The sequence below is a fragment of the Pristiophorus japonicus genome, chromosome 9 (assembly GCF_044704955.1).
Source record: "Pristiophorus japonicus isolate sPriJap1 chromosome 9, sPriJap1.hap1, whole genome shotgun sequence".
In the NCBI taxonomy this organism is placed as follows: Eukaryota; Metazoa; Chordata; class Chondrichthyes; family Pristiophoridae; genus Pristiophorus; species Pristiophorus japonicus.
The window spans coordinates 188,054,202-188,070,533 of NC_091985.1; the positions used below are offsets into that span (position 1 = coordinate 188,054,202).

The following is a 16,332-nucleotide window of genomic DNA, read 5'->3' on the forward strand; positions in this document are numbered from 1 at the left end:
ATCTATTGCAGGCACCAGGAGAGGAGTGTGGGAGAAGATATTTTAAAGACGGGTTATATTATTTCGGTGAGCTGAGTTCTCCAGAACCGTGTCGCTGGTGATCGAGAGATACATTGTCACTCCCTCAGTTACATCATATTCTCCCCCACATCCATATCTTATAACTAATAATGTTCTCGTATTATTATTCTCAGAGCAAAATTCTTTAACCAGCCAGAACAAATATGATTTTTCCTCCACCGGAACACAAGGAACAGTGCAGACAGCTCCTTCTCACACACAGTAAGTAGATTATCACTCACAGAACGCAGAGACACAGAACTGGCCTCAATCCTATTATCACAGGCAGCAGGAGCTGTCAGTCCCACAGTGATCCGAAGTGGCAGAGTTACATTGTGAATCTTATAGCCACATGGAGCAATAGAATCAGATGCTGTTTCACCATTGAAACAGATCACACTGACAGGTACATTAAACACCCACGCTCACTTGCCAGAAACTAGCAGGTAGAGAATAAAACACACAATCATCTATCAGAAAAAATGTCAAACAGATAGTATAAACCACACGCGCATATCAGAAGCTGATGGGTACAGAGCAAAAGCCATATTCAGGTTTCAGAATCTGATGGATTCAGTATTTAACCCTCCGAACATACCAGAAGATGACAGGTGCAGAATAAAACCCCATTCCCGTACCATAGACTGACACAGTATACAACACACACCCACATATATGAAAGTGACAGTAACAGAATAAAATCCGCACTTGCATATCAGAGAGTGACAGGTAAAGTGTAAATCCCATATCGGAAAATTGAAAGGCAGTAAGTAAAATTGTTACTTGCATCGCAGAAACTGATAGGGGCAGAGTAAAACCCACACGCACACATCAGAAAAATAACAGGTAGAAGGCAAAATCTTCATTTACACATAGAGAAATACAGGTAAAAAGTAAAATTGATTCTCACGTTCACATAGCAGAGACTGACAGATACAGTGAATTCCACACCCACATAGCAAGAACTGACAGGTACTGTCTAAAACATACAATTACATAGCAGGAACAAATAGGTACAGATTAAACCCAGACTTACATAGCAGAAACTGAGAGGCACAGATTATACCCACACTCACATATCAGACACTGATAGGTACAGGTTATACCCCACAATCACATACCAGAAACTGACAGGTACAGATTATAGCCCACAATCGCATACCAGAGACTGACAAGTACAGATTATACAACACTCACATACCATAGACTGACAGATACAGATTATACCCCACACTCACATACCAGAGACGAACAGGTACAGATTATACCCCACACTCACATACCAGAGACTGACAGGTACAGATTAAACTCCACACTCACATACCAGAGACTGACAGGTACAGATCAAACCCCACACTCACCTACCAGAGACTGACAGATACAGTTTAAAGCCACACTCACATACCAGAGACGAACAGGTACAGATTATACCCAACACTCACATACCATAGACTGACAGGTACAGATTATACACCACATTCACATACCAGAAACTGACAGGTACAGATGATACCCCACACTCGCATACCAGAGACTGACAGGTACAGATTTGACCCCACACTAACATACCAGAAACTGACAGGTGCAGATTATACCCACACTCGCATACCAGACACTGACAGATACAGATTATACCACACATTCACATACCAGAGACTGACAGTACAGATTATACCACACATTCACATACCAGAGACTGACAGGTACAGATTATACCCACACTCACATACCAGACACTGACAGGTACAGATTATACCCCACACTAACATACCAGAAACTGACAGGCACAGATTATAACCCACATTCACATACCAGAGACTGACGGGTACAGTTTAAAGCCACGCTCACATACCAGAGACAAACAGGTACAGATTATACCCCACACTCACATACCAAAGACTGACAGGTACAGATCAAACCCCACACTCACATACCAGAAACTGACAGGTACAGATTATACCCCACATTCACATACCAGAGCCTGACAGGTACAGATTGGACCCCACACTAACATACCAGAAACTGACAGGTACAGATTATACCCCACACTCACCTACCAGAGACTGACAGATACAGATTATACCCCACACTCACATACCAGAGACGAACAGGTACAGATTATACCCCACACTCACATACCAGAGACTGACAGGTACAGATTAAACTCCACACTCACATACCAGAGACTGACAGGTACAGATCAAACCCCACACTCACCTACCAGAGACTGACAGATACAGTTTAAAGCCACACTCACATACCAGAGACGAACAGGTACAGATTATACCCCACACTCACATACCAGAGACTGACAGGTACAGATTAAACTCCACACTCTCATACCAGAGCCTGACAGGTACAGATTTGACCCCACACTAACATACCATAGACTGACAGGTGAATACGTGGCTTGAGCAGTGGTGCAGCAGGGAGGGATTAAAATTCCTGGGGCATTGGAACCGGTTCTGGGGGAGGTGGGAACCGGACAGTCTGCACCTGGACAGGACCGGAACCAATGTCCAAGGGGGAGTGTTTGCTAGTGCTATTGTGGATGAGTTAAACTAATATGGCAGGGGGATGGGAACCAGAGGGAAACAAAATGGAGACAAAAGCAAAAGATAGAAAGGAGAAGAGTAAAAGTGGAGGACAGAGAAACCCAAGGCTAAAAACAAAAAGGGCCACTGTATAGCAAAATTCTAAAGGGTCAAAGTGTAATAAAAAGGCAAGCATGAAAGCTCGGTGTCTCAATGCAAGGAGTATTTGGAACCCAGGAGAGGGCTCTGAGCTAGTTAGAATGGGTGAGAGCTCAGATGAACAGGACCCCAAGAAAGAATGCAAAAGGCAGGAGGCAACAGAGCAGAGTGGCACTGGGGTAAGTGTAAACCACAAGGTGATAGGAAGGGACAATATGTATGAATATAAAGGGGCTGCAGGAGGGGTCAAAACTAAAAATCATGGTTTAAAAACTAGTATTAACACACTCTACCTAAACGCATGCAGCATTCAAAATATAGTAAATGAGTTGACAGCACAAATCATTACAAAGGGGTATGATTTGGTGGCCATCACAGAAACGAGGTTGCAGGGTGGCCAAGACTGGGAATTAAACATGCAGGGGTGTCTGACAATTCGGAAAGATAGACAAGAAGGGAAAGGAGGTGGGGTAGCTCTGTTAATAAAGGAAGATATCAGGGCAGTTGTGAGAGACGAGATTGGCTCCAATGAACAAAATGTTGAATCATTGTGGGTGGAGATTAGAGATAGTAAGGGGAAAAAGTCACTGGTGGGCATAGTTTATAGGCCCCCAAATAATAACTTCATGGTGGGGCAGGCAATAATCAAGGGAATAATGGAGGCATGTGAAAAAGGAACGGCAGTAATCATGGGGGATTTTAACCTACATATCGATTGGTCAAATCAAATCGCACGGGGTAGCCTTGAGGAGGAATTCATAGAATGCATACGGGATTGTTTCTTAGAACAATATGTTACAGAACCTCCAAGGGAGCAAGCTATCTTAGATCTGGTCCTGTGTAATGAGACAGGAATAATAAACGATCTCCTAGTAAAAGATCCTCTCGGAATGAGTGATCACTGTATGGTTGAATTTGTAATACAGATTGAGGGTGAGGAAGTTGTGTCAGAAACGAGCGTACTATGCTTAACCAAAGGGGACTACAGTGGCATGAGGGCAGAGTTGGCTAAAGTAGACTGGAAACACAGACTAAACGATGGCACAATTGAGGAACAGTGGAGGACTTTTAAGGAGCTCTTTCATCGTGCTCAGCAAAAATATATTCCAGTGAAAAAGAAGGGCGGTAAGAGAAGGGTAACCAGCCATGGATAACCAAGGAAATAAAGGAGAGTATCAAATTAAAAACCAATGCGTATAAGGTGGCCAAGGTTAGTGGGAAACTAGAAGATTGGGAAAGTTTTAAACGACAGCAAAGAATGACTAAGAAAGCAATAAAGAAAGGAAAGATAGATTATGAAAGTAAACTTGCGCAAAACATAAAAACAGATAGTAAAAGCATTTACCGATATATAAAACGGAAAAGAGTGACTAAAGTAAATGTTGATCCCTTAGAAGATGAGAAGGGGGATTTAATAATGGGAAATGTGGAAATGGCTGAGACCTTAAACAATTATTTTGCTTCGGTCTTCACAGTGGAAGACACAAAAACCATGCCAAAAATTGCTGGTCACGGGAATGTGGGAAGGGAAGACTTTGAGACAATCACTATCACCTAGGGGGTAGTGCTGGACTGGTAATGGGATTCAAGGTAGACAAGTTCCCTGGTCCTGATGAAATGCATCCTAAGGTATTAAATGAGATGGCGGAAGTGAGAGCAGATGCATTCGTTATAATCTACCAAAATTCTCTAGACTCTGGGGAGGTACCAGCGGATTGGGAAGCAGCTAATGTAACGCCTCTGTTTAAAAAAGGGGGCAGACAAAAGGAAGGTAATTATAGGCCGGTTAGTTTAACATCTGTAGTGGGGAAAATGCTTGAAGCTATCATTAAGGAAGAAATAGCGGGACATCTAGATAGGAATAGTGCAATCAAGCAGATGCAACATGGATTCATGAAGGGGAAATCATGTTTAACTAATTTACTGGAATTCTTTGAGGATATATCGCGCATGGTGGATAGAAGTGTACCGATGGATGTCGTGTATTTAAATTTCCAAAAGGCATTCGATAAGGTGCCACTCAAAAGGTTAGTGCAGAAGATAAAGGTACGCGGAGTCAGAGGAAATGTATTAGCATGGATCGAGAATTGGCTGGCTAACAGAAAGCAGAGAGTCGGGATAAATGGGTCCTTTTCGGGTTGGATATCGGTGGTTAGTGGTGTGCCACAGGGATCGGTGCTGGGACCACAACTGTTTACAATATACATAGATGACCTGGAAGAGGGGACAGAGTGTAGTGTAACAAAATTTGCAGATGACACAAAGATTAGTGGAAAAGCGGGTTGTGCAGAGGACACAGAGAGGCTGCAAAGAGATTTAGATAGGTTAAACGAATGGGCTAAGGTTTGGCAGATGAAATACAATGTTGGAAAATGTGAGGTCATCCACCTTGGGGGGAAAACAAAAACAGTAAAAGGGAATATTATTTGAATGGGGAGAAATTACAACATGCTGCGGTGCAGAGGGACCTGGGGGTCCTTGTGCATGAAACTCTTTTTGGAGTTTATCTGCAAAACATAAAACATTAAACCGTGCCACCCGACCTGGGTGACACACCAGACATTTACAAGGCCCTTTTTTTCCTTTTTTTTTTGTTTTTCTTTTTTTTGTTTTTTTTTGGGCACTAAAATCACAATTTTTCCACAGTGCCCCCTATAAAATGGAAGGGGACACTAAAAACACCGGCAATTAAAACAAATTAAATTTTAAAACGTAAAATCAAATTAAAATTTGGTTGCCGGGCATGATGATGCACTCCAGTCCCTCCGGTGCCCACCTCTCGTGGAAGGCTGCGAGCGTACCGGTGGACACCGTGTGCTCCATCTCCAAGGACACCCTGGACCGGATGTAAGAGCGGAAGAGAGGCAGGCAGTCAGGTTGAACGACCCCCTCGACCGCCCGCTGCCTGGACCGGCTGATGGCACCCTTGGCCGTGCCCAGGAGCAGTCCTACGAGGAGGCCTTCGGACCTACCCGCTCCCCTCCGCACAGGGTGCCCAAAGATCAGGAGAGTGGGACTGAAGTGCAGCCAGAATTTCAGGAGCAGCCCCTTCAAATAATGGAACAGGGGCTGCAACCTCGTGCACTCAATAAAAACATGGAACACGGACTCCTCCAGACCGCAGAAATTGCAGGCGGCCTGGGAGTCCGTGAACCGGCTTAAAAATTTGTTGCACGGCACTGCTCCGTGCACCACCCTCCAGGCCAAGTCCCCGACGAATAGTGGGAGGACCCCTGCGTAGAGTGCCCTCCATCGGGGACCCCCGCCTCCTCCGGACGGCAAGATGGTACGCCATGGCGTGTCCGGACGGCAGGCGAGGATGGCAAAGTTGAGAGTGTGCAGGAGCAGCCCGTACAAGAAACCCCTCCGCGCGGAACTGAAAGGCACGGAGGGGATTTCCCCGAGGCGGCTCAAGTTGTGAGGCGCCGGCCCCCGAGGGAGGTTCCGGGGTTTGGCGCCGATGAGGAATTCCGTCCGGACGGGGGTCAGTTCGGACGGGATCTACCCACGTGATTGAGCCTCCTCGATGCACCTAACAGAGTCAGGGCCCAAAGCTGTTTTTAGCGACTCGATGGCATCGGCCGCGCAGCGGACGTTGGCAGAATTTAGGCGCCGCGCCAGCGTGTCTGGCGCCATCCAGCCCGCTCCTCCGCCATCGAGCAGGTCCCTGACCCTGGTCACCTCACCAGCCACAGCCCTCTCTTCCGACCGCCACATAAAACCTCGGTCGTGGAGGTACGGATTCCCGAGCAGCGGCTCCTGCAGGACGGCCGCCACTCCAGCCGGCGGAGAGCTGCGCCTGGTGGAGACTTTGTTCCAGACCCTGATGAGTTCCTTGTAAAAGACAGGCAGCTCCCGGAGGGCGGTCCTGACACCCCCCAAGTTCACAAACAGGAGCTGCGTGTCGTAATTGAGGTCGCGCTGCTGGCGGAAGAAATACGTCGCCAGAGCACATCACCTAGGAGGGGGCTCGACGTAAAGGTATCTCTGCAGGGTCTGAAGACGGAATGTCGCGAGCTGGGCGCTGACGCACACCAACGACTGACCGCCCTCCTCAAGCGGGAGACTCAAGACCGGGGCAGAGACCCAGTGCTTCCTGTTGTTCCAGAAGAAGTCCACCAGCTTCTTCTGTATTTTGGCGACAAACGCAGGGGGAGGGGTCAAAGTGACCAGCCGATACCACAACATTGCGGCCACCAGCTGGTTTATGACTAGCGCTCGACCCCTGTAGGACAGCACTCGGAGCAGTCCTGTCCAGCGCCCTAGGCGAGCGGCGACCTTGGCCTCCAGCTCCTGCCAGTTCGCCGGCCAGGCTCCCTCATCGGGGCTAAGGTAGACTCCCAGATAGAGGAGATGGGCCGTGCTCCAGGCAAAAGGCCTGAGATTCTCCGGCAGGGAATCCACCCGCCACTGACCCACCAGGAGTTCGGAACATTTCTCCCAGTTGATCCTGGCGGAGGACGCGGCCGAGTAAATCTCCTGGCACTCACGCATCCTCCGCAGGTCAGCGGGATCCTCTACTGCGAGGAGCACGTCATCGGCGTAAGCCGAGAGGACGACCTCCACACCCGGTCCTTGCAGAGCCAGTCCCGTCAACCTCGTCCGCAGGAGGCACAGGAAAGGCTCCACACAGATGGCATATAACTGCCCGGACATGGAGCATCCCTGGCGCACCCCTCTCCCAAAGCGAAGGGGCGCCATCAAGGACCCGTTAACCTTAATCAGACACTCCGCGGCAGCGTACAAAAGTCGGATCTGGGCGACGAAATGCGTCCCGAACCCGAAAGCGTGCAGAGTCGCGAACAGATAGTTGTGATCCACCCTGTCAAACGCCTTCTCTTGGTCGAGGGATAGGAAGGCGACCGACAGACCAGCCTCCTGGGAATGATGGATGAGGTCCCGGACCAGATGGATGTTGTCGTGGATTGTCCGGCCCGGGACCGTGTAGGACTGGTCGGGGTGGATCATGTGGGCCAGCACGGCACCAAGGCGAGCAGACATCGCCCTGGCGAAGATTTTGTAGTCCGTGCTGAGGAGGGAGACCGGGCGCCAGTTCTTAAGGAGGCGGAGATCGCCCTTCTTAGGCAGCAGGACGATGACTGCTCTGTGCCAAGAGAGAGGCATCTCCCCAGTCGCCAGACTTTCCCCCAGGACCCACTCGTAGTCGCCTCCCAGGACGTCCCAGAACGCCCTGTGGAACTCCACGGTCAGCCCATCCAGCCCCGGGGCTTTTCCCTTTGAGAGCCGGTCGAGGGCGCCGGTCAGCTCCGCCAGGCTTAGCGGAGCTTCCAGATTTTCGGCGCCCTCCGGGCTGACCTTCGGCAGGTCCTCCCACAAAACTCTACGAGCTTCCTCACTGGACGGCTCCGGAGAGAACAGAGCCCCGTAATATTCACGGGCCCTGTTGTTGACGCCCTCCGGATCCGAGATGAGAGAGCCGTCGTCAGCCAGCAGCGTCAAGAGCTGCTTACGGACACTCTGTCTTTTTTCCAGCGAGTAGAAGAAGGGGGAGCCGCGGTCCAGATCCCACAGGAACCGGATCCGCGACCTCACGAACGCGCCTCGGGACCCGATGAGCTGCAGGTCCTTCAGCGCGGCCTTCTTCGCTTCGCAAGGCCGGGTCGTCGACGACTTGACCGAGACGGGACTCCAGGTCAAGCACCTCTTTTTCTAGGCGCCCAACCCTGGCCGCCCGCCTCTTGGTCGACCCCCTCGCGTACTCTTGACAGAAGATGCAGACATGAGCCTTGCCCACGTCCCACCATCGCCTCAAAGAGGGGAAGCCCCCTTGCTTCCTTCTCCAGTCGGCCCAGAAATGACGGAACGAGTCCTGGAACCGCACATCCTCCAGAAGCTGGTTGTTAAACTGCCACTACGCGGACCCCGTCCTGGCGCGGAGTGAAGCGAACTCCGCCCACACCAGGTGGTGGTCCAAACACGGCACCGGCCGCATGGAGGCCACCGGAATGCAGGAAACGTATGCCCTAGACACGTAAAGGTGGTCGATTCTGGGCCATCCTACTCCAGGCCTCACCCAAGTAAAGGCGCTGGAGTGGGGTGGAGATTTCGCCACTTCTCGATCGCCGTCATGCTCTGCGGGGCACCGGAGCGGTCCCACGCCTCGAGGGTGCAGTTAAAATCCCCCCCGAGGACAATGCAGTCGCCGACGCTGACGGAGCCAAGAAGAGCAGAAACTTCTTCGAAGAAGCGCGCTTGCTGCGGGCCGGGCTGAGGAGCATACACGTTCACGAGATGGAGCGGCACGTCCCCCAGGCAAACCGTGACGTGCAGCAAGCGGCCTGGCATGAACTCCTCGACCCCCAAGATCTCCGGCTGAAAATGCGGGGCCAGCAAGATGGCCACCCCACAAGAAGTGGCGGTGAGGTGGCTCATGCGGACCTCTCCTTGCCATTCCAGGAGCCACGTGTCTTCATCTCCCGGAACGGTGTGGGTTTCTTGCAGGAAGCACACCGCATATTTCCCCTCCCGCAGGAGTGAAAAATTGTTAAATCTACGGCGTGCCTCTCTGCCGCCATTGATGTTGAGGCTGGCTATGGTTATCTTCATGACAAAAGCATAGTGCTACCTCTATTGTGGTGGGGGGGCAGTGGAGTTGTTTGTTGACCTCCACTCCTTCAGCAGCCCAGCAAGGAACCTTTTGAGCCGGCGCAGCTCAAGGCCTTGCGCCTTTGATAAGGGCCCACCCGCGGCCATGGTTTTAGCGGCGGCGCGGACGGACGCGATGAGCAGCCCTGGCTCGGACCATCTTTCCAGGGCCAGATGGGCTCGGTTGCGGCGACCCTGGCTCTGGACCAAAAAGTCCCGGAGTTCCTTTACAGGAATGAAGGGGGACTCAGCTGCAGGCACGAGGAGATCCACCGCCTCACTGGCGATGGACTCTAGTTCTTCTACCTCGTCCCCCACCGAGTCCCCGTCCCCCTCCAGGAGGTCGCCACCAGCAGCCGGCCCGTCGACCGCACGAGGTACGGCAAACGGCCCGGCTGCTCCATCCGGCCCTGGCTCTGCCCCGATCCCACCCCCAGGATCGTCGGCAGAGGAGTCCCCACTGGGCTCTTTTAAAAGCGGTGCTGTGTCAGGAAGCGACAGAGGAAGGGGTTCCTCCTCCGCCCCAGGAGCCGGGGAACATGGAGAGACCTGGTCAAAGACATGTTCCAGGTCCTCCAAGTACCCCAGCTCCAAAGTAGGGGGCGAGGGTTGTTGTTCTTCCCCATCCCCGCCGCCACAACCCGGCCCAGCGTGTACAGAATCATTAAAATTGTTAATGTTTTGTGTTTCTTCCGGGTCGAGCGACTCCCGGGGGAAGTTGGTTAATAGCTGGGCAGGCTCAGGTTCGGCCTTTTGGGCCCCGCCCGCCTCAGGCCCCGGGACGCTCGACCCGGCGGCTATGCATTTCTCTGCTGGCCCCACGCCCCCCACGACAGGCAGATCTTCCACGCCATCCCCGGGAGGCAGAGGCTGGGCAGCCTTGACTGCCCCACCCTCCCCGGGGACAGATTCCTCTTGCCTACGGTGCAGTTTGGGTCGCTGGTGGGGGACGCGGGACACACGGCGGGCACCGACTCCTCCGCGGAGGGATGTTGTTCCCCCTCCGCCTCATTGGAGCGGCGCCTCCTTTTGTTCCTGGGGGTGCGCGGAGGCTGGGAGACTTCCATTTCTGCCGAGGCCTCCCGCTCCACTACCGCCTTTTTCATATCTTGCCCAGGCCCGAGCCCCTCTGTGATACTGGTCAATGGCTCGGGCACAGGCTCAGGGCACCCCGCGCTCGCCGGTGACAGGGTTGGGCTGAGCGCGGTGATCAAACTGTCTGGCGCACTGAGAGGACCCGCCTCGAGATGTTTCGCCTTCCTCCGCGCCTTCTTTCCGATCGGATGCTCTCCCTCCCCCCCGCCGGAGACCATGAAAACAAAGGCCCCCGACGATGCCCGCGCACCCACAGCTCCCAGCACGCAGACGCTACTAGGGGGATGGGTGGTGGCGGCGCCAGCCTTGGCCGCCCTCGGTGGTTTGGCAGCCTTGGAGGCGGGGCAGTTCTTACGAACATGCCCCACCTCCCTACAGGCATGGCACCGCACGCCGTCTGACGTCCAGAAGACGCGGTAGGCAGTCCCCTCGTGCACCACATTAAAACTACCCTCTGTCGTCTCCTCCCGCGCCAGCCGGACAAAGAGCTGGCGGCGGAAGGAGAAGACGTGGCGCAGGCTGTTCTCCCTGAGGCCGAGCGGTATGGAGTTGATCCCTGACCTTACCTCCCCCAGTTGGTGTAGGTGAGGTAGGAGGAGCTCAGCAGGAACAAAGGGCGGGACGTAAGAAAGGATGACCCTCTGCGCGGTGGCCTCGAGAGGGTCCACCGGCAGGAACGTCCCGTCCACCGTGAGCCCCTTTTGAAGGGCCAGGGACACCGCCCGCTCCGACACCAGCAAGAATACAGCCTTCCCAGACATCTTGGAGGCTGCAACAATGGCCGAGGGGCCGACTACCCCAGCCATCGCCCGCACGCACTCCTCGATGGTCATTGTGGGGTGAGTGTAGCTCTTGACCCCGTGTTTTTTTGTTATAAGTCTGAACGGTGGCAGGGCAGCAGGAGTCGCAGGAGGCGCCGTGGATGTGGACGCCGCCTGTGCGTATGTCTTTGCTGGCCCTGCCATCAGCATGGATGGGGTCGCCATAACGGGGTCCCTTTAACGGCTACACCCACCCCAAAGTCACAGGCCTTAATGTTCTTAAATTGGCCTCGTTTAAGTGTATGAGCAGAGGAGCTCACAATGAGGCACACCTCTCCCCTAGTTGACATTTGGGGAGGGGCCTTGCTCCCTCTGCTCAGTTGTCTTAATTGTTTTTTCAATTAGGAGGAAAGGGCTCTCAGAGAGAGAGGGGAGAGACGGAGAGAGAGAGAAAGAGAGAGGGGGGTGGGAAACAGGGAAGCTGCGAGGGCAGGTCTCCCTTCACAGCAATGGGTGGGTGTTTTTCCGGGATGCACTCCCCAGATGATGGAAAAACAAGACATAGTCTTATACGATGGTCTTCGGGTGGGGGGAGAAGATGTCTTCGCCTGGGGCAGCTGGGGCCACCCAGGCACACACTCCCAATGATGTTAAATAGGGTAATTAATAGTAATTCAGCCAGGTAGCTCCAGCTATCCCAGGCTAGGCAATGGGGGAGGGGTGCTTCAGTGGTGTGTGGGGCCTAGTCGTGTGCCAGACCCCCACACACACTTCCACACACACACAACCCCGGCGATGTTCCGGCCCTCGAAATGGTCTTCTTTCCTCCCCCCACCGATACAACAAAGTCTTTCGGGGAATGCACCAAAACACACCCACCTTTGGTTGATGAAGTTTCTCCCTCCTTCCACACTGGATAGTTGTTCTTTTTCCCCCTCTCTCCAACTCTCTGCAGCAGTATTAAAGGTTATTGAATTTTCAGCTCTCCTCCTGTCCCTCTGGATGAATTGGAATTGTAGAAAGCCCCTGCCTCCTCTTCCTGGGCTGTTTCACAGGGCTCAGTCTCAGCGGCCAGCGACAACAAGAAGACCCGCATCATCCCCAGACACCTGCAGCTGGCCATCCGCAACGATCAGGAGCTCAACAAGCTGCTGGGAAAGGTGACCATCGCTCAGGGCGAGGTGCTGCCTAGTATCCAGGCTTTGCTGCTGCCCAAGAAAACCACCAGTGTGTCCAAGAGGAAGTAAAACGGACAGGATTTAATCTAATAACTCAAAGGCTCTTTTCAGAGCCACCCACAGTTTTTGTGAAAGGGCAGGTGAATGTTCTATGGATTGCAGTTGTTGTTGGATCTATGGATCATAATTATCCCAGATCTAGTTTAATATCTTAAATCTCTGCAATGAAGCTGGGCGTTTCCTGATCTCGGTTATAAATCAGTCATTCTCTGTCGAACATGTAGATATCGAGATCACCAAACACTAGCGGATATTCGGATCAGTGAATCAATATAGAGATAGACAGACTTCAGAGAAATATAAAACAGACGGAACCTGAACGTGAGACTGGCCTTCAGTGAACATGCTGTGAGGGCCGAATATCAACGGATGTTAAGAGCCGATGATAAAGGGAATGAGCGGTTGATGGGCCCAACGTTTCTGACTGAGAATTCATTTTTTGGTTCAAAATCATTTTTAAAGCTATGGGTGACGCAAATGAATGATTTTCGTCAAAATTCATTTCATTGACAGTTATTCTTAGTTATAAAATGCTACTGTTCCAAGCTCACAAGTCATTTCTGACCTGACAGGGATAGTAAAATTACATCGGTTGCGATGGCCAGGAATCGAACCGAGGTCACCTGCTTGGAAGGCAGCTATGCTCACCACTATACCAACATCGCCCACACAGTAAACATTGTATTTACGGACTAACTTGCGGCTCTTAAGTGGGACAAATACTGTGTTCAGTAATCAGAATGTAAACACGGTGCTGAGACACTTTCCCTCCGATTAAAAACGATCACTGTGAATAGTTAACTTGCTTGGGCTGAGCTTGGGCCCTCAAATCTACCACCAAGCTCATGGTCTACAGGGCTGTACGGATCTGAGGCATGGACGATGGATAGAAGCCACCTCAAGTCGCTGGAGATATATCACCAATGATGTCTCTGTAAGATCCTGCAAATCCCCTGGGAGGACAGGTGCACCAACATCAGTGTCCTTGACCAGGCTGACATCCCCAGTATTGAAGCACTGACTATACTCGATCAGCTCCGTTGGGCAGGCCACAGAGTTCGCATGCCAGATACGAGACTCCCAAAGCAAATGCTTTATGTGGAGCTCCTTCATGGTAAGCGAGCCAAAGGAGGAATGTAGGGAGCGAACTTGTGATTGGTCGCTCTGTGGTGTATTTCATTGGTCTTTTCCGATAACCAATTACAGTCTGCTTAACCCACTAATGAAAGTAGAGCCGAAATTACTGTCTCTAACAGTCAGAATAACGAATTTTTAATTCAAAAACCCCGCCAAGAATTTTAAAAATAGCGGATTATGTTAATAAATTCACCATTAGTCAAAGATTTGCCAACACATTTTAATTTATTTTGTCTTAAACACATATTGCTTGCAAGTTCCAGGCTGTGGCATGCGTACTATGTGGCCTGCCCAGCGAAGCTGATCGAGTGTGGTCAGTGCTACAATAATGGGGCTGTTAGCCTGGTCGAGGACACTGATGTTGGTGTGCCTGACCTCTCAGGGCATTTGCAGGATCTTGCGGAGACATCGTTGGTGATATATCTCCAGCGACTTGAGGTGCCTTCTATACATCATCAGATCGATACAGGAGGGCGGGTATTACTGCAGCCCTGTAGACCATGAGTTTGGTGGTAGGTTAGAGGGACTGGCTTCAAACACTCTTTTCCTCAGACGGCCGAAGGTTGCACTGGTGCACTGGAGGCGATGCTGAATCTCCGCATCAGTGTCTGCCTTTGTTGATAAGAGGCTCTCGAGATATCCAGGGCCGCGCCGTGCATCTTGATGATTAGAGGGCAGTGCAGTGCGGCGGTGACAGGCTGGTGGAGGACCTTTTTCTTATGGATGTTAAGCATAAGGCCCATGCTTTCATATGCCTCAGTGAATATATTGACTGTGTCCTGGAGTTCAACCTCTGAACGTGCACAGACGCAGGCATCGTCCGCATACTGCAGCTCAATGACAGAGGTTGGGGTGATCTTGGACCTGGCCTGGAGGCGGTTTAGGTTAACCAGTTTCCCACTGATTCTGTAGTTTAATTCCACTCCAGCAGGGAGCTTGTTGATTGTGAGGTGGAGCATGGCAGCGAGGAAGATTGAGAAGAGGGTTGGAGCGATAATGCAGTCCTGTTTGACCCCGGTCCGGACGCAGATTGGGTCTGTAATGGATCCGTTGGTAAGGATCACGGCCTACATGTCATCGTGAAGCAGCGAAAGATGTTGACAAACTTTTGGGGGCATCGAAAACGGAGGAGGACGCTCCATAGACCCTCATGGTTGACAGTGCCAAAGGCCTTTGCAAGATCGAAAAAGGCCATGTATAAGGGCTGGCGCTGTTCCCTGCATTTTTCCTGCAATTATCGTGCTGTAAAGATCATGTCTGTTGTGCCCCGTAGGGGACGAAATCCGCATTGTGATTTCGGGAGGAGCTCCTCGGCCACAGGGAAAAGATGATTGAGGAGAACTCAAGCAACAACTTTCCCAGTAGCTGATCGCAGGGAGATTCCCCTCTCGTTGCCGTAGTCGGACTTGTCCCTTTTTAAAAAATGGTCACAATCACTATAGATTGTAAATAGTTGGGGTCCCAGCACTGATCCCTGTGGCACCCCACGTGTTACTGATTGCTAACCCGAAAATGAACCATTTATCCTGACACCCTGTTTTCTTTTAGTTAGCCAATCCTCTATCCATGCTAATATATTACCCCCAAGCCCGTGAACTTTTATCTTGTGCAGAAGGTGTCGCGTCTCATGGATTCAGAAACATAGATATTTACAGCGTAGAAGGAGGCCATTCTGGCCCATCGTGTCCACACCGGCCGACAAAGAGCCGCAGGGCTCTTGGTCAACAGCCCTAAAAGTTATATATAAACCAATGAACAATGACGGAAAGGCAAAGAGCACCCAGCCCAACCAGTCCACCTCACACAACTACAATACTGCTTATACTGAAACAGTCTACACTCCACCCTAACCAGAGCCATATGACCTTCTGGGAGAGGTAAAAACCAGATAAAAACCCAGGCCAATTTTGGGAGAAAAGATCTGGGAAAATTCCTCTCCGACCCACCCAGGCGATCAAAACTAGTCCAGGAGATCACCCTGGCCGTATTCTATTCCCTGCAGTACTTACCATTATATCTGCGCTGTCCTACAAAAGGTCATCCAGTCTAATCCCAATTACCAGCTCTAGGTCTGTAACCGTGCAGGTTAAGTGCCCATCCAGCCATCTCTTAAAAGTGGTGAGGGTTTCTGCATCCACCACTCTTCCAGGCAGCGAGATCCAGATCCCCACAACCCTCTGCAAATCCCCTCTAAACCTTCCAGCAACCACCATAAAACTATGCCCCCTCGTAATACACTCCTCCACCAATGGAAATCGACCATTACTATCCACTATGTCCAGGACCCTCAATATTTTGTACACCTCAATGACGTTTCCTCTCAACCTCCCCTGTTCCAATGAGAACAAACCCAGCCTATTCAATCTGTCCTCATAACTTAAGATTTTGCATTCCAGGCAGCATCCTAGTAAATCTCCTCTGCACCCTCTCTAGTGCAATCATGTCCTTCCTATAATACAGCAACCAGAACTGCATGCAATACTCCAGCTGTGGCCTTACCAAAGTATTATACAATTTAAGCATAACCTCCCTGCTCTTACATTCTATGCCTCGGCCAATAAAGGCAAGTATTCCGTATGCCTTCTTAATCACCTTATGTACCTGTCCTGCTAATTTCAGGGACCTGTGGACCAATGGTGGAGCTTTGGAGGCGTGGCCTATTCAGTTGGAGCTGTGCTGCTGTGAGAGAAGGAGCTCCCTGCTTTGCTCCTGCCTGGAAGGCCTAGAGTGAACCCTGAGACC

At 51.4% G+C, this 16,332-nt stretch overlaps 1 protein-coding gene across 1 annotated transcript in view; it reads left to right on the forward strand.

Annotated features, from left to right (window-relative positions):
• Positions 1-219: 219 nt before the first annotated feature.
• Positions 220-16,332, forward strand: part of LOC139272787 (oocyte zinc finger protein XlCOF6.1-like) — a 32,879-nt gene continuing 16,766 nt past the window's right edge. The window contains exon 1 of the mRNA XM_070888899.1: positions 220-282. The gene's annotated coding sequence lies outside the window, so the exon portion shown is untranslated. The remainder of the gene's footprint in view (positions 283-16,332) is intronic.